Here is a 22,416-nt window from a genome sequence, read left to right on the forward strand (position 1 = left end):
TATATAGTATATATAATGATATATATCAATATATGTACTATACTATACAGTATCTACTATATATAACATAATATAAATTAATATAATATATATTATTGTATATTACAGTATATATAGTATATATACTATACTCTATATAATATACTGTAATATATTATATATTATTACATAATAATATATTATTTATATTATAGTTATATTATTAATAACATTATATTATATATATTTTATATATATATAAAATAATGTCTTTTAATTTTCCCTGGAGGAAGGCTGTTCCATGGATCACAGGATTAGAGAGAGAAATGTCCACTTAAATGGGAAATTTGTCCCTGAAGCGTTCTAAACAGAAGCTGAAGTTTTTGAATGGCAGCACACAGAGCAAATCAAGGGGAAGTGTCCCCCACATAACACATCCTTTGGGCCAATCATGGTCTGCGTTATATTAGGCTGAACCACATGAAACTTCTGATATTTGACCACTTTCGACTGGCAAAAACAACTTCATATGTTTCAGTGTAAGAGTTCCATTCTGCTTCTTGCTGCTCATTCACTAGACAAATAGCAAATAAGTTGTTCACCTATGATGTACCACGCACTGTTCTAGGTGTTGGGAGTATAGCCAAAAGCAAGACAGCCAAAAACTCCTGCTTTTGTGAAGCTTATTCCAGTGAGGAGAGAGAGACATAACCACAATAATAAGCAGGATGAGTGTGCTATGTTACGAGGGGTGAGCGCTGTGGAAAAGAGAAAATGTTCCCTGGGAAGGGAAAAGAGGTGCTGGGTTTCAGGAGGGGTGGCTGCAGCTGTAAATAGTCGGACGTGTGCCATTTGAGTAAAGACCTAGAGAAAGTGAGGAATGAGCCAGGCGAATATCTGCAGAAGGACATTCCAGAAGAAAGGAGGGTGAGTGCAAGGGCCCCACCCGAGATAGGAGCAAGCCAAGTATAACCAAGAGACAGCGGCAAGGCCATGTTCCTGGAGTGGAGGGAGGAAGGGGGAGATCGCTGGGGATGGGATGATGAATGAGGTAACAGGGGGCCGACTGCACAGGGCTTTCTAGGACCTAGCCGGGACTTTTACTTGGAGTGAGGTTTTGAACAGAAGAGTGACTTAACTTGATTTGTACTTTTAAAAGATCACTATGAAAGGATGCTCAGCATCGATAATCATCAGGGAAATGCAAATCAAAACCACAATGAGGTATGGCCTCACACCTGTCAGAACAGCTACCATCACAAATAACAAAAGTTGGCGATGATGTGGAGAAAAGGGACCCTGGTGCACTGCTGGTGGGAATATAAATTGATGCAGCCACTATGGAGAACAGTATGGACATTTCTCAAAATCTAAAAATAGAACTATCATATGACCCAGTGATTCCACTCTTGGATATATTTCCAAAAAAACCAAAAACACTAATTCGAAAAGATACATGCACCCCAATATTCATAACAGCACCATTTACAGCAGCTAAGATATGGAAACAACCTAAGCGCCTATCAACAGATGAATGGATAGAGATTTTTATATATACACATATATTTTTATATATACATATATATATAATAGAATGCTACTCAGCCATAAAAAAGAATGAAATTTTGCCATTTGCAGCAACATGGACGGACTTGGCATTACGCTAAGTGAAATAAATCAGAGAGAGAAAGATAAATACTGTATGATATCACTTATATGTGGAATCTAAAAGAAATACAACAAACTAGGGAATATTAAAAAAAGAAGGGCTTCCCTGGTAGCGCAGTGGTTGAGAGTCCGCCTGCCGATGCAGGGGACACGGATTCATGCCCCGGTCCGGGAAGATCCCACATGCCGCGGAGCGGCTGGGCCCGTGAGCCATGGCCGCTGAGCCTGCGCGTCCAGAGCCTGTGCTCCATAGCGGGAGAGGCCACAACAGTGAGAGGCCCGTGTACTGCAAAAAACAAACAAACAACCAAAAAAACAAAAAAAAAAAAAGAAGAAGCAAACTCACAGATATAGAGAACAAACTACTGTTACCAGTGGGGACAGGAACGTGGGGAGGGGCAACACAGGGGTAGGGGATTAAGAGGGACAAACTATTAGGTATAAAATAAGCTACAAGGACGTATTGCACAACACGGAGAATATAGCCAATATTTTAAAACTATGATATAAATGGAGTATAACCTTTAAAAAGGTGTGAATCACTATATTGTACACCTGAAACTTATACAATATTGTATAGCAACTGCACTTCACTAATAAAAAAAAATAATCACTATGGTTTCCATGCTGAGGGCTGGGGAAGAGGAAATAAGAGGTCCCAGCTCAAGTAGGCAGGAAGGAAGCAAAAACGGGTAAATTGTCTGAAGGGTGAGGAGGGCGAGGGCAGAAGCAGAGATTTCAGAGGCTGACTGCAACAGTGCAGGTGAGAGGGGACAGTGCGTCTGGACCAGTGTGGACTAGCCAGCACACCACACATGGCTGTGCAGTTGATACATTGCAGAGGCACTGGCCTCATGGGTAGGGTGAAGGGGCACTGGAATCCAGCCAAGGCCTAAGTGTGGAGCTGCATCCCTCCAAAGGGAAGGGAACCTTTCTCTTCAAAGACTCTGTCCACCCATTAAGTTATGTGGGTGATATTTTTCTAAACATTACAAAAGCATCACCATATGGACCAGCACAGGCTCTGGCAGTGGCCAAGGAGTTGGTGAGAAGGGCTGAGATTCTAAATACATCCTGGACCAATCCTGTCAGTTCTATTAACAGATTGGATGAGGGGTGTGAGAGAAAGAGAGGAATCAAGGGAAACTACAAGAGTCTTGGCCTGAGAAAATGGAACAATAGGGCTTCTACTGGCTGAGATGGAAAGGCAAGGAAGGAGCAGGCTGGGGAGAAGGGGTGGAGCAGACGGGTGAAGATGGTCAGCACGTTGTGAGCTAAAGATGTCCAGTAAACGTCCAAGTGGAGACGGTCCAGTGGGCAGCTGGATAGGAGTCTGGTGTTCAGGGCTGAGGTCCCCTGGATGGATATTTTACATCATGTAAATAGACATTTCCTTGACCTTACACTTTTTTGGTCCCCCGAGCAGCTCAGGAAGAACATCAGCAAGTGCAATTGGTATTAACCTGAAGGGCCCCAGGTGCCCCTGGCCCCGTTCTCTCCACATCCTGCAGAGATCGCGCACTGTGGGCCTTGGCCCAGCAGGGTGTTTTCCTTTCTTATGAGGCTGGCGTGAGAGGTCTTGCCCAAGAGAAATACACACTATAGGCTCATATGTCAAGCGGTCTCAGGGACAGGCCAGGTGTTCAGGAGACTAGGGGAAATGTCCACGCCCTAACACCTGGAGAGTTGGGGCCCCCCCCAGTCCAGTGGGAAGTTGAGTCCACGGGAGTCTCAGCCTATCCCACTGTTAGAAGGGAAGCCGTGCTTCCTGGCCATGCAGAGCCCCCACTAGACATCCCTGCTCAGCTCCAGTTCGGCTCTCTGACCCTAGTGGCTCAGCACGCTCAGCATAGCTCTGTGGTGTCTGGATTAGGGATTTTTCCCACTCCACCTCCTTCCCAGTGTTGGATGTGTCCATGCCGAACCAGCGGGGGTCTTCCACTCCTTCCAAAGTGAACCAGGTGATGTATGCCTCTCTTTGGAGCAATACACTCTGTGGGGACCCAGGAATCTCCATCTTGCCACCAGAGGTAACCTCCAGGGACCAGAAAGTGTGTTAGTAAAATCACCCAAGGCCCGTCTGTAGGTCCAATTTGTGTCCATCCCTGAGTGACAGGCTACAGGCAGTGCCAGGGCCTGTCTCCTCCCTGTCTCCCTCACTCAAGCCCTTTTAAAAGCATCCTGCAGCTAAGGCACCAACCCCCAGAACAGGTGGTCAGAGCAACTTGGAGGCTAACGTGGCCAAGCAGGCCATATGAGCGAGGGATGCAGGGCTAGCTTCTCCCACCCCTCACTCATCCACTCTCAGGGGCCCAGGGGTCTCCCCGTGGCAGAGGAGCCTGGGCCTCGTGATTGCCCCCCAGGGAGTCCCTCCATGCCAGCATTTCTCAAGCACTTAGCTCACACCAGAGTCCAAAGATGGATGGAAATGGTCAAGGTGCCAAGATTCAGTGCCTTTATTTCCCTTTGTCCTCGGAACCCAGTGCAGGGTAGGGATTCACTGAGCCCTAGAGGGAGCCCTAGGGCAAGAAGGCAGCCCTTCTTGCCCTACCTCCTCCTTGACCTTGACGGTGCTCTGATTGGTCACCCTCCTTTTCATACCTACTCTAGGTTTTTATCTGCCCCTTCTTACCCTGTCCAACGATTACAAACTGCCATGAGAAGTTTCTCAATGAATGTAGTCCATTCCAATGATTTTTGAAAAATGGCCCATCCAGGCTCAGGGGTAGCCCACTGGCTTCCTGTTTCACAGCTGGTCCCACAGTAGGTCTACAGGCTTGGACAGACTGCCCAAGGAGCCCAGAGAGGGTAAGCCCACCAGAATGCCCCTCAGTGGGCTGACAACCCCTCTTCCCCCGCTTTGGCTCCAATGAGCCTTCTTTGCTATTAACCAGCGACCACAGTGCTGGCACCTAGGTGGCCGCCTGCCGGCTCTCTGAAACCGAGATTTGTCCCCCTGGCCTTGAACACAAGCCCTCTGCCCTGTGTAGGCCAACCAAGCCACATGCAGAGAGAGACAGAACTCACGCACACATGCCCGGGTTCTCCCGAAACTCTGCCCAGCCTGGCTTCCCCTTTCAAGCTTTCCGTATTTCCCCCCATGGTTTAAGAATTAGAAACCCCTCCATTTCTCGTCTAACAAAAATGCTGTTAACCATCCTGCTTTAGGTGATGGGTTATCATGGCAGATTTGACCCACTTTCCCTTTCTGGGCTTCCTCTACCTTTTGTCCCCTCTTTCCTGGGTGGAGCCCTGCGGGTTGCACCCATCCTGCCTGGGATCTTACAGGGCAGGCTGAGCCAGGTGCTACCGGTGGTCTCGGCAGGGCTGTTCAACTTTGCATCTGGGGTCTCCTTCGTTCCCCACACGGGTATATAAACTTATTCACTGTGAGTCCGGTTCAAGACTGGGCTGGGTGTAGGGGGAGGGGCAGAAAAGGGTAGGGGGAGCGGGAGATGCAAACCGTGGGGTGTAAGACAGGCTCAAGGCTGTACTGCACAACAAGGGAATAGAGCCAATATTTTGTAATAACTGTAGATGGAAAGTAACCTTTAAAAATTGTATTTAAAAATTTAAATTACAAAAGACCGGGCCAGGTGTGTCAGCCTACTTGATCAGCCACTCTCCATACCTATTTTTCCAAAAAAAGTTCTGCATTAACCCTTTACTGCCTGTCACTGGCCTTACTCCACTGCACAGATTCCATCTAGAGATTCTGGTGACTCGGGCCTTAGGAAGCCCAGTTCTCTTTCCCCAGAGGCCCGACAGTATATTTATACAGTAACTGCTCCATCCTGGGGAGGAATCTTTGGTCCCATCCTCTGCCTAGTCTTTCACAATCATGAGGAGAAGCCAAAGGATGGAAGACAGCAGCCTCACGGCTCAGTTCCACCAGGTGAGGAATCCACCACGCGTGGCTGCCAGACCACCAACCCTCCTTAGGGTTCGTGACCTGCCCTCTCAGGGATTTCAGTGGCCCACAGACATCATGGTCACCCTGATTACTGCTCTCCCCTGACCTGCTAGCACCCTTGGGGTGGGGGAGACATCTTCCACCCTGGAGGACCCCGTCGAGCCTTTCTGCATGCCTAGTTGAGCAGCATTTACTCAGTATCAGCACTCTCTACCAGACCAAGCACCGGCGCCATCACTTGTGGAGGCTGGGACCACGGACAGGAGGGTCAGCTGCTACTAAGGGTCTCCCTTTTCTGGGCTACAAGTGCGGGGTTATGCTCTTTGGGAGGTCCACTTCTGAAAAACAACAACAACAACAACACTTGGAATGAAAAACCCCAACGAGCCTTTGGGTACAGCAGCCACTAGAGTGAGCCCACAGAACCCAGAGGCCTGTGGGATCTCTGCTCACACCCAGAACAGTGAGGGAACAGCCACCAAGGACCAGGAGGGCCAACTAGGAATCTAGCAAAGAAACGCACTGCTGGTCAGCTAAGTGAGCAGGCCTCAATCCCCAGGGGTCTGGCCATAACTAGCAGATGAATTTCCCAAGTTCGCTGCTCCCGAATAGGGGGGCTTCACTTTTGCCCACCTCTCCCAAATGGATGATCACACACCGTTGGATGATAAATGACCTCCTTTATCGTGTGCTGGGCATCTCTGACTATAGGAACTCCATTTATGACCACTGCCTCCCAGTGGGCCCAGCATCATGGAATCTGCCGGCTATTCCACACTCCTCACCATCTGTAGCCATGGGGCTAAGTGAGCACGGAAATGGCCAGCTTAAGAGTCAAACGCAGCCACTGTCACACTTGCCCCGTAAGGAGAGAGAGCAGAGAGGAGGTGGTGTCCCTCTGCTGCAGCACAGGCCCACAGGCATCCAGCTGAACCCAGGCCAAGTTCACTCCCCCCAAGTTTGGAGAGTGGGGAAATGGCACACCTCTTCACCACCTGCCCGAGGGCATCCACACCTAGTGGCACTGGCTCCTGTTTGCCCGGAATCCTTGGCTCAGGGCTTCACGAAGCTGTCCTTGAGGGCTCATGAGCCCATCAGTGCTGTGGAAAGGTCGGGGGTCAGGAGCCTGAGCTGGCGTGAGAAGCTCGATGGGGAGAAGGGGCCCTAGAGCCAGACTCCCGGGTTTGAATCCTCCTTGCTCAGCTGTCTACCTGTGTGACTGTGACCATGTCAATGAAACTCTCCTAGATTTTCTTCTCCCATTTGCAAAATGAAGGTAATTATACCTATCTCAAAGAGCTGATGAGACCATCAGATGAGATCATACATCAAAAATACTCAAGATAGGGCTTCCCTGGTGGCGCAGTGGTTGAGAGTCCGCCTGCCGACGCAGGGCACACGGGTTCGTGCCCCGGTCCGGGAGGATCCCACATGCCGCGGAGCGGCTGGGCCCGTGAGCCGTGGCCGCTGGGCCTGCGCGTCTGGAGCCTGTGCTCCGCAACGGGAGAGGCCACAGCAGTGAGAGGCCCGCGTACCGCATAAAACAAAAAACAAACAAAAAAAAAACACTCAAGATAGTGTCTGCCATGTAGTTCTTAATAAAGCTTAGAGAAGAATTTAATTTCCACTGGTGAAATTATGTGACCTAACGAGTCCATAAAGCGCCATTTCATGTGATCTAATAAGAAAGTAAGCTGATAGTTAACAAATTAACATGTGTGGTGTCGGCTCTAACTTGGTGAACAGGAGGGACCTGCCTTGGTTAAACGGCCTATGAGGCTGCAAAGCCAACTTGGGCCAGCTGGGGAGGGGTGTGGACAAGAGTGAGGAAGGGCACTGTCTGTCCACATAGCACTGCAGGGCTGAGATGCTGAGGGTGGTGACTAATTCTGGACCACAAACCAGTGGTGTAGTTTCAAGAGCCCTCCTTGCCCACCCAGCAGCCCAGCACGTGAGCAAACAATGACACACCCAATTTTGCCAGCTTGGACAAGTTAGAGGAAGGAAGTGGTGCTGTGGGGAGGGGTAGAGTTCTAATCCTGACACAGAGACAAGAGAAAGGGATTCAAGTTGCAGGAAGGTAAACGTGTAATCTCCTGTGTACCTGGAGCTTTGCCACCGAGAGGAAATCTAATCCAACAATCCGGAAACTGTACTGTTAAGCCCATCTTGGACTGCTCTGTCAGCCAGCTTCTAGTCTCCTGAGATCACGAGAGGCTCAGCAGGGCGCTGCCAGAACAGGAAGTAACAAGGGCAGCTGATTTCATCAGTGATATGAAACCCATGGTTCCCGTTGAGTAATTACACACAGAACAGACAGAGCCCGCTGGGGGAAGGGAAGAGTTAACGGGAGCGCGTAACTTCACTTTAACTCCACACATCAGCAAAGAGAACACTTTGACTTTCAGTCAAACTCATTTTCCCCTCATGTTTTTCATCACAAACTTGGATGACTCATCCCATTTTACAGATAAGAAAACTGAGGCATGGACTGGAGAGGTAACTTGTTTAAGGGTCAGGTCAGAGATCTATATTTTGTCCATGAGTTGTTGCAAACCTTAAGGGTCCAAAAACATACAATATAATCCTTAAAGTATAAAATTCAAAATAAAGCAAGGAATTCATTTCTTTTTTTTCAATTTTATTTATTTTTAAAATTTTTTATTGAAATATAGTTGATTAACAAAGTTGTGTTAGTTTCAGGTGTACAGCAAAGTGATTCAGTCATGCATATATATACGTATATATGTATATATATATATATATATATATATAACATTCTCTTCCCTTATAGGTTATTATAAGATTTTGAGTATAGTTCCCTATGCTCTACAGTAGGTCCTTCTTGGTTATTTTATATATAGGAATTCATTTCTGACTGTTAGTTCTGACGGTAAAAAGAGGAGTTTGGTAAAAAGTCTGAGTTTTGGCCAGTTCTATAAAATAACACTTTATATGTTATTTCAAAAAAAGCTTTGTTTATGAAATTAAGTAGCCAGCGCAAATTAAAACTTGGACACATTTTGAAACATCACTCTTTTGGAGAGTTGGTAAGAAAGTTGTCACCAAGGAGTTTCATGTGTGGTTCCAGACACATGGGCAGGAAAAAAAAATGAAGACTTTAACCCACAATAAGACCTTGGAGCCTGGGGATGTCTTAAATGTTTCTGCATTCGGTCTGAGAGCACAGCTGGATTTCTATAAAAGCTTATTTTCAGGTTTGAAAGATAATATTGCTCAGGGAGAAGCCTAGTATGATCACCTTCAAATATTCCAGAACATCTGGTGTGGAGCAGGGGTAACCTACACATTTTAGAGTCACATAGATTTCGCCCACCTTTGCTAAAGGACGTTTGAATCTGGGAAGTGGGGAAATCCTGAAAGCAGACTGTGGTCCTTGAACTTACCCTTTTAGATGATCCCAGTAGCAAGGTGATTATGGCCACATATTGAGAGGAATTTGATCTCTGCCCATAGCACAGCTTCCAGAGCAAGTGTAAGAGCTATTTTTTACTTAAACAAACAAACAAAAAAACCCTGAAATGTCTCCACGTCTGCCACCTCTGTTCTGTCCCAGATTCATTCCTCTGCTCCCACAAAAGTTTGAGCCACACTTCACCATGGAAGCTCATGAGAGTGGCATCTCACAAGCTGCCTCCTGCCAAGGGACAGCATTTCTGTCTGACTCCTGCAATTTTAACCGTGGGACCTTTTCTGTCTAGGTGTGTGATTTCTAGAAACGGGCCCTGATCACTCAGCTGATAGCGCACAGGAAGCCTCTCAGGGTTTTCATCAAAACCATCACTTTGGTCTTTGAATAACATGTAAAATTTCCATCTCAAAATAAGCATGGGCTTTAGATCAGTGGGCATAACAGGCAACTGGACCACCCTGGACTGTCCGACGTCACTCATGCTGAGTTAATTAGCTGGGTGTCAAGGGGTGCTCAGTAGGCCTGGACTCATGAGGGTCTGGGTGCCAATCTCTGCTCTGTGTCACTGTGATGTCTGAAGCCCAGGCTTATCATCTACAAGGACCAGATGATCATATCTACTGTGGACTATTCTTGTGAGGATTAGGTTTCACGTATGTAAAATACCAGGACATGGCAAGCATTGTTAAATAGTAATGATAATAATGCTAACTTTCCCTAAAACAATATCTGACAAGGATGTGGAAGGCTGAATAATGGCCAGGCCAAAGATGTCCACATCTTAATCCCCAGAATCTGAGAATGTGTAGAAGGACTTTGCAGATGTGATTAACAGAAGGATCTTGAGATGGGAACACGATCCTGAACTATCCCCGTGGGCCCAGTGTAATCATAAGGGGCCTTTTAACAAGGAGGCAGGGGGAGGTTATGTGAATTACGGAAGCAGAGGTTGGAATGAGGTGAGAAACGGGCCACGGACCAAGGAATGCAGATGACCTCTGGAAGCTGGAAAAGGTAAGGAGAGAAGTCCTCCCTAAGAGCCCTCAGAGCAAACTAGCCCTGCTGACACCTTGACTTTAGCCTATTAGGACCAGTTTTGGGGTTCTGACCTCCAGAATTATCAGAGAATAAATCTGGGTTGCTTTAAGCCCCTGGGCTTCTGGTAATTTGTTGTAATAGCAGGCAAAAACTCACACAAAGACTCTAAAACCGATTTTCTTGGGCAGTTCATAAGCTGGCTCTGGGGGCCAATTTCCAACAAAACAGTCTTTCCCGTTTTTTCAGAACAAGGTTTGACATATTCATGACATACCTATTTCAGTGTGTAGAGTGGGAAGAACAGAGGCCTTAAAGCAGACACTGGAGCGGTTATTCTCAGAGTATCCTATGATTTTGAATTATTAGAGTTCATGCTAAAATGAACATTCTGATTCAGGAGGTTTGGGGTGACTGCATTCCTAACATGTTTCAGATGATGCAACACTGCTGGTCCCCAGATCACACTTTGAGTAGCCAGGCTCTAGAGGACCAATTCGAAGGGGACACACATTTTTAAAAGTTGAAGTATAGTTGATTTACAATAGTATGCTAGTTTCAAGTGTACAGTAAAGTGATTCAGTAACATATTTTTTTTCAGATTTTTTTTGCATGACAGGTTATTACAAGATGTTGAATATACAGTTCCCTGTTCTATACAGTATTTCCTTGTTGCTTACCTATTTTATACCTAGTAGTCTGTATCTGTTAATCCCATACTCCTAATTTATCCCTCCCCCGCCCTTTCCTCTTTGATAACCATAAATTTGTTTTCAATGTCTGTGAGTCTATTCCTGTTTTGTATATAGATTCATTTGTATTACATTTAGATTCCGCATATAGGTGATATCATATAATATTTGTCTTTCTCTGTCTGACTTACTTCACTAAGTATAATATCTGAAGGTCCATCCATGTTGCTGCAAATGGCAATATTTCATTCTTTTTTAGGGCTGAGTAAGATTTCATTACATATATATATATATATATATATATGTGTGTGTGTGTGTGTGTGTGTGTGTGTGTGTGTGTGTGTGTGTGATATGTATATCACATCTTCTAAAGCCAATTGTCTGTTGATGGGCACTTGGGTTGCTTCCATGTCTCGGCTATTATAAGTAGTGATCTGTGGACATTGGGGTGCGTGTATCTTTTCAAATTAGAGTTTTTTTCTTTTCCTGATATATACCCAGGAGTGGAATTGCTGGATCATATGGTAGTTCTATTTTTAGTTTTTTAAGGAACCTCCATACTGTTTTCCATAGTGGCTACACAAATTTACATTTCTACCAACAGTGTGGGAGGCTGAGGGAACACATTTGCTTGGCACACAAAAGGCTCCATTAACGGACCTGCCTTAAACCACCTTGCCAACTCTGTCCAGTACTCTGTAAAACTTGACAAGGCCCACTGAGTGCCCAGAGCTGGTCATGCATCATTCACTTCCACTCCTACCAAGTATATTGTACATATAAACTCAGTTGGATCTGTTCCCAAGTGAGTGTGTCCCAAGGTAATACAAGGTGTACTTACTATTCTAATTATAGGATGAAGTTGATTACCTAAGCTAATGAAATATGAGTTTCTGCAAAGAAAAAAGCATAACTCTTTCTATGAAAATTAAGTTACTAGCTTTGGAAAGAGAGAGTGAATGCATAGCACTATAAAATATGTCAAATCACATGTGGGTAAATGCAAGGGAGAATCATAAAAATGTCTACACTTAGAATGCTTTAAAATGTGGCTTTAAATTTTCACTCCCATTTTAAAGAAACCAAAACTTTCCTGCCAGTACATTACAGATAAGACTTAGACAAGCAAAGCTATAGGGATATGGATCTACTTTTTCTTTTTTTTTAACATCTTTATTGGAGTGTAATTGCTTTACAATGTTGTGCTAGTTTCTGCTGTATAACAAAGTGAATCAGCTATATGTATACATATATCCCCATATCCCATCCTACTTGCGTCTCCCTCCCACCCTCCCTATTCCATCCCTCTAAGTGGTCACAGAGCACCGAGCTGATTTCCCTGTGCTATGTGGCTGCTTCCCACTAGCTATCTATTTTACATTTGGTAGTGTATATATGTCCATGCCACTCTCTCACTTCGTCCCAGCTTACCCTCCCCCCACCCCGTGTCCTCACGTCTACTCTCTACATTTGCATCTTTATTCCTGTCCTGCCCCTAGGTTCTTCAGAACCTTTTTTTTTTTGTTTTAGATTCCATAATATGTGTTAGCATATGGTATTTGTTTTTCTCTTTCTGACTTACTTCACTCTGTATGACAGACTCTAGGTCTATCCACCTCACTACAAATAACTCAATTTCATTTCTTTTTATTGCTGAGTAATATTCCATTGCATATATGTGCTACATCTTCTTTATCCATTCATCTGTTGATGGACACTTAGGTTGCTTCCATGTCCTGGCTATTGTAAATAGTGCTGCAGTGAACATTGTGGTACATGACTCTTTTTGAATTACGGTTTTCTCAGGGTGTATGCCCAGGAGAGGGATTGCTGCGGCATATGGTAGTTCTATTTTTAGTTTTTTAATGAACCTCCATACTGTTCTCCATAGTGGCTGTATCAATTTACATTCCCACCAACAGTGCAAGAGGGTTCCCTTTTCTCCACACCCTCTCCAGCATTTATTGTTTGTAGATTTTTTGATGATGGCCATTCTGACTTGTGTGAGGTGAAACCTCAGTGTAGTTCTGATTTGCATTTCTCTAATGATTAGTGATGTTGGGCATCCTTTCATGTGTTTGTTGGCAATCTGTATATCTTCTTTGGAGAAATGTCTATTTAGGTCTTCTGCTCATTTTTGGATTGGGTTGTTTGTTTGTTTGATATTGAGCTGCATGAGCTGCTTGTATATTTTGGAGATTAATCCTTTGTCCGTTGATTCATTTGAAAATATTTTCTCCCATTCGGAGGGTTGTCTTTTCACCTTGTTTATGGTTTCCTTTGCTGTGCAAAAGCTTTTAAGTTTCATTAGGTCCCATTTGTTTATTTTTGCTTTTATTTCCATTTCTCTAGGAGGTGGGTCAAAATGGATCTTGCTGTGATTTATGTCATAGAATGTTCTGCCTATGTTTTCCTCTAAGAGTTTTATAGTGTCTGGCCTTACATTTAGGTCTTTAATCCAATTTGAGTTTATTTTTGTGCATGGTGTTAGGGAGTGTTCTAATTTCATGCTTTTACATTTAGCTGTCCAGTTTTCCCAGCACCACTTATTGAAGAGGCTGTCTTTTCTCCATTGCATATTCTTGCCTCCTTTATCAAAAATAAGGTGACCATATGTGCGTGGGTTTACCTCTTGGTTTTCTATCCTATTCCATTGATCTATCTTTCTGTTTTTGTGCCAGTACCACACTGTCTTGATTACTGTAGCTTTGTAGTATAGTCTGAAGTCAGGGAGCCTGATTCCTCCAGCTCCGTTTTTCTTTCACAAGATTGCTTTGGCTCTTCGGGGTCTTTTGTGTTTCCATACAAATTGTGAAATTTTCTGTTCAAGTTCTATGAAAAAATGCCATTGGCAGTTTGATAGGGATTGTATTGAATCTGTAGATTGCTTTGGGTAGTATGGTCATTTTCACAATGTTGATTCTTCCAATCCAAGAACATGGTATATCTCTCCATCTGTTTGTATCATTTTTAATTTCTTTCATCAGTGTCTTATAGTTTTCTGCATACAGGTCTTTTGCCTCCTTAGGTAGGTTTATTCCTAGGTATTTTATTCTTTTTGTTGCAATGCTAAATGGGGGTGTTTCCTTAATTTCTCTTTCTGATTTTTCATCATTAGTGTATAGGAATGCAAGAGATTTCTGTGCATTAATTTTGTATCCTGCTACTTTACCAAATTCATTGATTAGCTCTAGTAGTTTTCTGGTAGCATCTTTAGGATTCTCTATGTATAGTGTCATGTCACCTGCAAACAGTGACAGTTTTACTTCCTCTTTTCCAATTTGGATGCCTTTTATTCTTTTTCTTTTCTGATTGCTGTGGCTAAAACTTCCAAAACTATGTTGAATAATAGCAGTGAGAGTGGGCAACCTTTTCTTGCTCCTGATCTTAGGGAAATGGTTTCAGTTTTTCACCATTGAGAATGATGCTGGCTGTGGGTTTGTCATATATGGCCTCTATTATGTTGAGGTAAGCTCCCTCTATGCCTACTTTCTGGAGGGTTTTTATCATAAATGTGTGTTGAATTTTGTCAAAAGATTTTTGGCATCTATTGAGAAGATCATATGGTTTTTATTCTTCAGTTTTTTAATATGGTGTATCACATTGCTTGATTTGCATATATTGAAGAATCCTTGCATTCCTGGGATAAATCCCACTTAATCATGGTGTATGATCCTTTTAATGTGTTGTTGGATTCTGTTTGCTAGTATTTTGTTGAGGATTTTTGCATCTATGTTCATCAGTGATATTGGCCTCTAGTATTCTTTTTTTGTGATATCTTTCTCTGGTTTTGGTATCAGGGGAGAGTGGTCTCGTAGAATGAGTTTGGGAGTGTTCCTCCCTCTGCTATATTTTGGAAGAGTTTGAGAAGGATAGGTGTTAGCTCTTCTCTAAATGTTTGATAGAATTCGCCTGTGAAGCCATCTGGTCCTGGGCTTTTGTTTGTTGGAAGATTTTTAATCACAGTTTCAATTTCAGTGCTTGTGGTTGGTCTGTTTATATTTTCTATTTCTCCCTATTTCAGTCTCAGAAGGTTGTGCTTTTCTAAGATTTTACCCATTTCTTCCAGGTTGTCCATTTTATTGGCGTATAGTTGCTTGTAGTAATCCCTCACGATTCTTTGCATTTCATCAGGGTCAGTTGTTACTTCTCCTTTCTCATTTCTAATTCTGTGGATTTGAGCTTTCTCCCTTGTTTTCTTGATGAGTCCGGCTAATGGTGTATCAATTTTGTTTATCTTCTCAAAGAACCAGCTTTTAGTTTTGTTGATCTTTGCTATTGTTTTCTTTGTTTCTATTTCATTTATTTCTGCTCTGATCTTTATGATTTCTTTCCTTCTGTTAACTTTTGGTTTTTTTTGTTCTTCTTTCTCTAGTTCCTTAGGTGTAAGGTTAGTTTGTTTATTTGAGATTTTTCTTATTTCTTGAGGTAGGATTGTATTGCTATCAACTTCCCTCTTAGAACTGCTTTTGCTGCATCCCATAGATTTTGGGTTATCCTGTTTCCATTGTCATTTGTTTCTATGTATTTTTTATTTCCTCTTTGATTTCTTCAGTGATCCCTTGGTTATTTAGTAACATGTTGTTTAGCCTCCATGTCTTTGTATTTTTTACAGAATTTTTCCCTGTACTTGATATCTAGTATTACAGCATTGTGGTCAGAAAAGGTATTTGATATGATTTCAATTTTCTTAAATTTACCAATGCTTGATTTGTGACCCAGGATATGACCTATCCTGGAGAATGTTCCATGAGCACTTGAGAAGAAAGTGTATTCTGTTGTTTTTGGATGGAATGTCCTATCACTATCAATTAAATCCATCTTTTTTAATGGGTCATTTAAAGCTGTGTTTCCTTATTTATTTTCATTTTGGATGATCTGTCCATTGGTGAAAGTGGGGTGTTAAAGTCCTCTATTATTATTGTGTTACTGTCAATTTTCCCTGTCATGGTTGTTAGCATATGCCTTATGTACTGAGGTGCTCCTATGTTAGGCGCATAAATATTTACAATTGCTATATCTTCTTCTTGGATTGATCCCTTGATCATTATGTAGTGTCCTTCTTTGTCTCTTGTAATAGCCTTTATTTTAAAGTCTATTTTGTCTGATGTGAGAATTGCTACTCCAGGTTTCTTTTGATTTCCACTTGCATGGAATGTCTTTTTCCATCCCCTCACTTTTATTCTGTATGTGTCCCTAGGTCTGAATTGGGTCTCTTGTAGACAGCATATATATGGGCCTTGTTTTTGTATCCATTCAGCCAGTCTATGTCTTTTGGTTGGAGCATTTAATCCATTCACCTTTAAGGTAATTATCAATATGTATGTTCCTATTACCATTTTCTTAATTGTTTGGGGTTTGTTTTTGTAAATCTTTTCCTTCTCTTGTGTTTCCTGCCTAGAAAATTTCCTTTAACGTTTGCTGCAAATCTGGTTTGGTGGTGCTGAATTCTCTTAGCTTTTGCTTGTCTGTAAAGATTTTAATTTCTCACTCAAATCTGAATGAGATCTTTGCTGGGTAGAGTAATCTTGGTTGTAGATTTTTCCCTTTCATCACTTTAAATATGTTCTGCCATTCCCTTCTGGCCTGCAGAGTTTCTGCTGACAGATCAGCTGTTAACCTTATGGGGATTCCCTTGTATGTTATTTGTTGCTTTTCCCTTGCTGCTTCTAATATTTTTCCTTTGTATTTAATTTTTGATAGTTTGATTAACATGTGCCTTGGCATGTTTCTCCTTGGATTTATCCTGTATGGGATTCTCTGCACTTCCTGGATTGAGTGACTATTTCCTTTACCATACTAGGGAAGTTTTCAACTATAATCTCTTCAAATATTTTCTCAGCACCTTTCTTTTTTTCTTCTTCTGGGACTCCTATAATTTGAATGATGGTGCGTTTAATATTGTTCCAGAGGTCTCTAAGGCTCTCCTCAATTCTTTTCATTTTTTCTTTATTCCGCTCTGTGGTAGTTATTTCCATTATTTTATCTTCCAGGTCACTTATCTGTTCTTCTGCCTCAGTTATTCTGCTATTGATTCCTTCTAGAGAATGTTTAATTTCATTTATTGTGTTGTTCATCATGGTTTGTTTGCTCTTTAGTTCTTCTAGGTCCTTGTTAAGAGTTTCTTATATTTTCTCCATTCCATTTCCAAGATTTTGGATCATCTTTACTCTCATTACTCTGAAGTCCTTTTCAGGTAGACTGCTTATTTCCTCTTCATTTGTTTGGTCTGTTAGATTTTTACTTTGCTCTTTCATCTGCTGCATATTTCTCTGTCTTCTCATTTTGCTTAACTTACTGTGTTTGGGGGTCTCCTGTTCGTAGGCTGCAGGTTTGTAGTTCCCATTGTTTTTGGTGTCTGCCCCCAGTGGGTAAGGTTGGTTCAGTGGGTTGTGTAAGCTTCCTCGTGGAGGAGACTGGTGCCTGTGTTCTGCTGAATGAGTCTGGATCTTGTCTTTCTAGTGGGCAAGACTGCATCCTGTGGTGTGTTTTGGGGTGTCTGTGAACTTATGATTTTAGGCAGCCTCTCTGGTAATGGATGGGGTTGTGTTCCTGTCTTGCTAGTTGTTTGGCATGGAGTGTCCAGCACTGGAGCTTGCTCGTCATTGTGTGGAGCTGGGTCTTAGCGTTGAGACGGAAATCTCTGGGAGAGTTCTCGCCAATCTGGTGGTCCAGTGTCCTGAACTCGGCTCTTCCACCTCAGAGGCTCAGGCCTGACACCCAGCTGGAACACCAAGACCCTGTCAGCCACACGGTAACAACGAATGGAAGAGTGTTTCTGTGTGGTATGCTATCCTTCTACTAGTCCCTGATTTTCCAATGCATTCAGGAAGCAGATTCCAGTTTCCATGTTGTATTGATTTTCTATTGCCATTGTTCTTTCAGCGTCTCCTCAGCTGCCCGGGGCTCGGCCACCTCACTCTCCTGGGCTGTGGCCCTGGGGGGCTCAGAACTGCACGTGGCCCAGCCTCCCGCCGGGTTGGGGGCGGGGCGGGGGAGGAGCCCCACCCCAGGCCTGGCATCAGGGACCCCACCTGGGATGGGTGAGCACCACTAGCCCTGCTCAACCTGTGGAAGATGAACCTGCAATCTGGAGAAGAACTGGCTTTCAGGCTGGACCACTACAAAGCCAAGGCCACGCGGCACATCCTCCTCATGAGACACACTCCCGGTACCACACGGACACCTCCCTGGAAAGAACCGCACTCTTGCATCTACTTTTTAAGTGAAAATGTAAAAGGTCAAGTGATTATTGCTGCTCTCAGTGGTGGGGATGGTATACTTACTTATACTTCAGACCTTTGGCTCTTCTTACACAGCATTGCAGTGTTACCTACCACTGCTGTCAAGCCTCAGCACCACAAACCTGTCAGAAGCCATGATTAATCTCCATCTTTTGCAGCAGAAGAAACTGAAGCTCAAAAAGAAAGGAGTGAATTGACTCAGTTCTAGAGGCAGTAAAAGCCTCTCCATCCTGGGCCATCCTCAACAACCCGGGGTTGTTCTTCTAAACAACAGAATGTCATGTTCTGACATTTAAAGAGAGAAAAAGAATCACATGTATTGTTCAATTAAGATCAAAGAGTAAATTGAAATAGCTGTGGCAAAAGCACATCAGGTTGAAGGAAGTGTAGGCTGGAAAATTATTCTATAAAGTAGAATACAGATGTCTCTCCAAGATGTCCCTAGAGACCCCATGGTGGTTTCTCACCAGTGTAAGTGCTAACTCAAGGTTACATCATGTGATAACCTATATGGGAAAAGAATCTGAAAAAGAATGAATATATGTATAGTATAACTGAATCGCTTTGGTATACACCTGAAACTAACAAAACTTTGTAAATCAACGATACTCCAATAAAATTAAAAATAAAAAAATAAGGTATATTAAATTAAGGTGTGCTAAAAAAGATTACATCATGTGGTTGAGGGTTTGGCTATAACTAGATACACATTTTCAATCCTTCTGTGCTCAGCAGTTGAAACTTCAGTTTCAAGTACTTCTGGGAGGGAAGGATATTGGCCCAAGCTCCAGGAAAGGGTAGAAGCCACATAAGGCAAGCCCAGGAGCCCTGCTGGCCTTCTCTATTGCCACAATGACTTGCTGCAGTATTCCTGTCTCTCTTGAAGCATCTACATTTTGGAAGAAGCCACAGCATGAAAGAGTTAAGCATAACTTCCATATATGGAAGCGTCCCACAAGGGTTACATGGATGTGCCAGAAGGGACCACACTGAACAGCTCCCCTCCTTCTCCATGCACTCCATCTTTCCTTCTCTTTTTGAAATGGGTCACCAGGAACAACGGGTGCCAAGTCTCACTAAGAGCAAACAAACAAACTAGGCCTTCTGATTCAAGTTGGCAAACTAAGCATATTGCTTTCTCTCTCTTCTCTCCCCAAATCCCATCTAAATGGCAATAAGGAAGGACCAGGAAGAGTGAAAAAGCATAGGAGAGGATCAGCAGACCAAGTATTTTCACGATTCTTGGATAGAATTACACTGAGGGATAAACATTGGCAGAAGGGATATCAGCTCAGAACATGCCCAAGAGAAGGCTGCAGCAGAAGAGGGGTCCTGGATTCAGGCATGTCAGGTGTGAAAATGATTGAACAAATGCCTATGGAATAAATGCTGGAGTAGGTTCATTCTCCTATCCTCTCTCCTCCCCTATGCATACAACAAAAAAGTCCACGGAAGAATGAGTCCAAGATTGTTAATTTTGGAGCCCTGGGATATCATTAGGGCATCAGATTCTTTCCACCTCTCAACTCCACCCTGTTCACTCTGTCACTTCACCCCACCGCCAATAGACGCCACAGCAGTTCCATCCTCTCACCTAGAGGTGACTATATCTGGTGGAAGGACCAAGGATGGCTCCCAATCTTCCATGCACCTCTTTTAAGAGCAAGACCTCTTTCCCCAGAAGCCCCTCAAACAAACCTCCCATGGCATCTCATTAGCCAGAACAGGGTCGCATGTCCACCTTAAGCCAATCATGGGCAAGAGGAATAGGATTTCTGTGGCTGATTTAGAGCAGTGCCTCTCAAACTTGAGCATGCATCAGAATCACCCTGAGAATTTGCTATAACACCCATTGCTGGGCCCCACCCCATAGGTTCTGGTTCAGTAAGTCCCAGGATGGGGCCAGAGAAATTGCTTTTCTGCAGAGTTCCCAGGTGATGCTGATCGTGATCACTGGGTTTGAGGAGGCAAACAGCAGTGAAAGGGCCTATCCTCTTTCAGCATTTTAAGTAGTTCTAACCTAACTTCCTGCCCACATCTTTCAAGTTAAACCTTCTAGTGCACATGGTCTGCACTCATGCTCAGGGCTTAGTCATTTCTCTCATTCAGGGAAGTTATGATTATAACCATCAGAAGAACTAAAAGCAGAAATTGTCAAAAGTGGCTGCCTCTGGGGAGCAGGTGGGAGAAGAGGGGGCAGAAGGAAGTAATGAGATATTTTATGATTGCATGCCCATCTGAACTGATTGGATTTTTCTTTTCGTCTGTATTATTGCTCTAATAAGAATGCTTTTGTAGTGCATGTTTTTCTTATTAAAGGATATTTTCAGCACCTCCTTTTTCCAACCAGTCATTTCTATGTATCAATATCAATGTTGTGAATGGAGCTAAATGTAGGTGGGAGTTGCTATTGAGTAACTGAGTTAAAATCATCATCATGTGGTTGACAAAATATTAACCTACGGTTTGCACCAAAATTTGTCTTAGGAAGAAGACTCTTCCCCTTTGGAAAAATAATTTGAGAAGAACCTGGGGGAAAAGTTCATTTCCACTTCTCCTCAGTCACCATCACCAGGGACCTCCATGAAGGCTAAAACCAAGGCTCAAGAGAAAAGGGCTGAAATACTCTGAAAATAAAAGGAGAAGTCATTGGACCTCCTCAGGAAATCCACTGGAAAGCAGAGAGAAGGAGAGAGAGAACTGTGTGCCATTGAGAAGGAGGAATTGCATTTTGAGCTGTGACCTCTCACCTAGACGCCCTTCATCAATTCCTCAGGGCCGTCTTCTGCTAAGAGTCTTACACATGCTTATTTGAGTGAGTTTTTGTGGTGGAAACTAAAGCGACTATGTTTCACATTTGGCATGGGATGACCTAGACAACCCAGGAGGAAGCGGAAAGCCAAAGAGGCAGAGGGGACGCAGAGAACAATGTAAGATTGGTCTGCCCTAGGGAAATGTAGCAGAAATCTTGCTTCACTTTCCACAGGCCCAGTTATTAGAGAGTTGAAGGTAATTTTACCTACATCTCAAGGGGCAGGTCAGCCCCCAGTTGACATACCAGTTAGTTATATAAGAACTAGAAAAAGCCACCAAGTTCATATCAAGGAAAAAATATTTCAACCAGATGACTGAGGGCTTTGAACTCCTGAGAAGAAACTGTTACTCAACTGCTGCAGAGACATCTTCCAGGAAGAGGGGACGGTCCAGGTGTGTCCAGAGCTCCCACCTGGACTGGGAGCTAAATTTCAAACACTGAGCATGTTCTTCAGGTGGAATAACTCTGAGTGCTCCTAGGCTGGTGTTCTTCTATGCAGAAATCAGAAAAGCCAAGCCTGACTTATCATAGGGGCTAAATAAATAAAAGTCCTACGGCTGTTTTTAGCCTGATTATTAGCCCCACTGATACCCAGGAAATAATGTGAAGTTCTGCCACTAATATAAAATTATTGTCATTATTCCATTTACTCAAGAACTTGATGGATTCTGTTCATCAGTGCATGTCTTTGACATTTCAAGTTTGTATTCTTTTCTCTTAAGCATTTCCATTTCTCTTCACAATTGCAAAGTTAGGTTGAATTATTATTTTTTCCTCCCTTTCTATGACTGATTCTCCTTTTCCTTTATAAATTATCTATTTGACTCATTTACAGACCTAGCATAAACTCAACCTCATACTATCTGTCCTGAGTAATTAGCTGTTCTTTTTTTGCATCAAATGGAAGGGTTTGTCATCAGACTCCTCAATAAGTCATCTCTCAAAAAGAATAAATAACACTATTACTTTAAGTAAAGTCATTCTTTAACTTACTAGAAAAAAATCCAAAGAGAAATGTATTAGCCATTTGTCTTGTAATCCAGTTTGATTCCCCTCTCTTTGTCTCTACCCAGAAGAGGATCATAAGGCAGCATAAATGTCCACATTGGGACACAGTGCTACATCTGTTCTCCCATCACTCAAAGACAAGGACCATATGGCTGGCTCAGGAAGGAAAGTGGTACTGAAATACCAGGCACACTCACTTGCCAAATTCTGGAATATTAGGATCTTCACTTAATCTGTTCCAATTTATAACCTAGTAGGGAAAAGTTTGTATTTTTTCATCTGTAGCCATGGGAATATTTGGCAAGAGGAAAATTTGTATCTCAGCTCCCTCTGCTGGCATTTCAGAAAACAATTTGTCCCCTTATTACCAGGTCCTGTACTTTATATACACAGAGGGCTATCTTCTTGCCAAATGTAAGCTGATAGGGAAGTTAGGTCCACATCAATAGGGAAAATCTTCTCAAGGAGCCTGGTGCTCCAAAAGATGAAAATAGAAGAGGGGTCTTCCCAATGGTGAGTGCAAACTAAAATGGAGATTCTCCAGCCCCCTCTATAAAGTAAGCCTGAGATGAATTCAGACATGCTTATTCTGAAAAAGAATCCCAGGTGATTCTGCTGGACCTCCTCAT

At 43.2% G+C, this 22,416-nt stretch overlaps 1 protein-coding gene across 1 annotated transcript in view; it reads right to left on the minus strand.

Annotated features, from left to right (window-relative positions):
- ARHGAP25 (Rho GTPase activating protein 25) overlaps positions 1–11,054 on the minus strand; it is a 110,676-nt gene extending 99,622 nt beyond the window's left edge. The window contains exon 1 of the mRNA XM_007464082.1: positions 11,025–11,054. The gene's annotated coding sequence lies outside the window, so the exon portion shown is untranslated. The remainder of the gene's footprint in view (positions 1–11,024) is intronic.
- Positions 11,055–22,416: the final 11,362 nt, after the last annotated feature.

The sequence above is a fragment of the Lipotes vexillifer genome, unplaced genomic scaffold (assembly GCF_000442215.2).
Source record: "Lipotes vexillifer unplaced genomic scaffold, Lipotes_vexillifer_v1.1 scaffold311, whole genome shotgun sequence".
Lineage (NCBI taxonomy): Eukaryota > Metazoa > Chordata > Mammalia > Artiodactyla > Lipotidae > Lipotes > Lipotes vexillifer.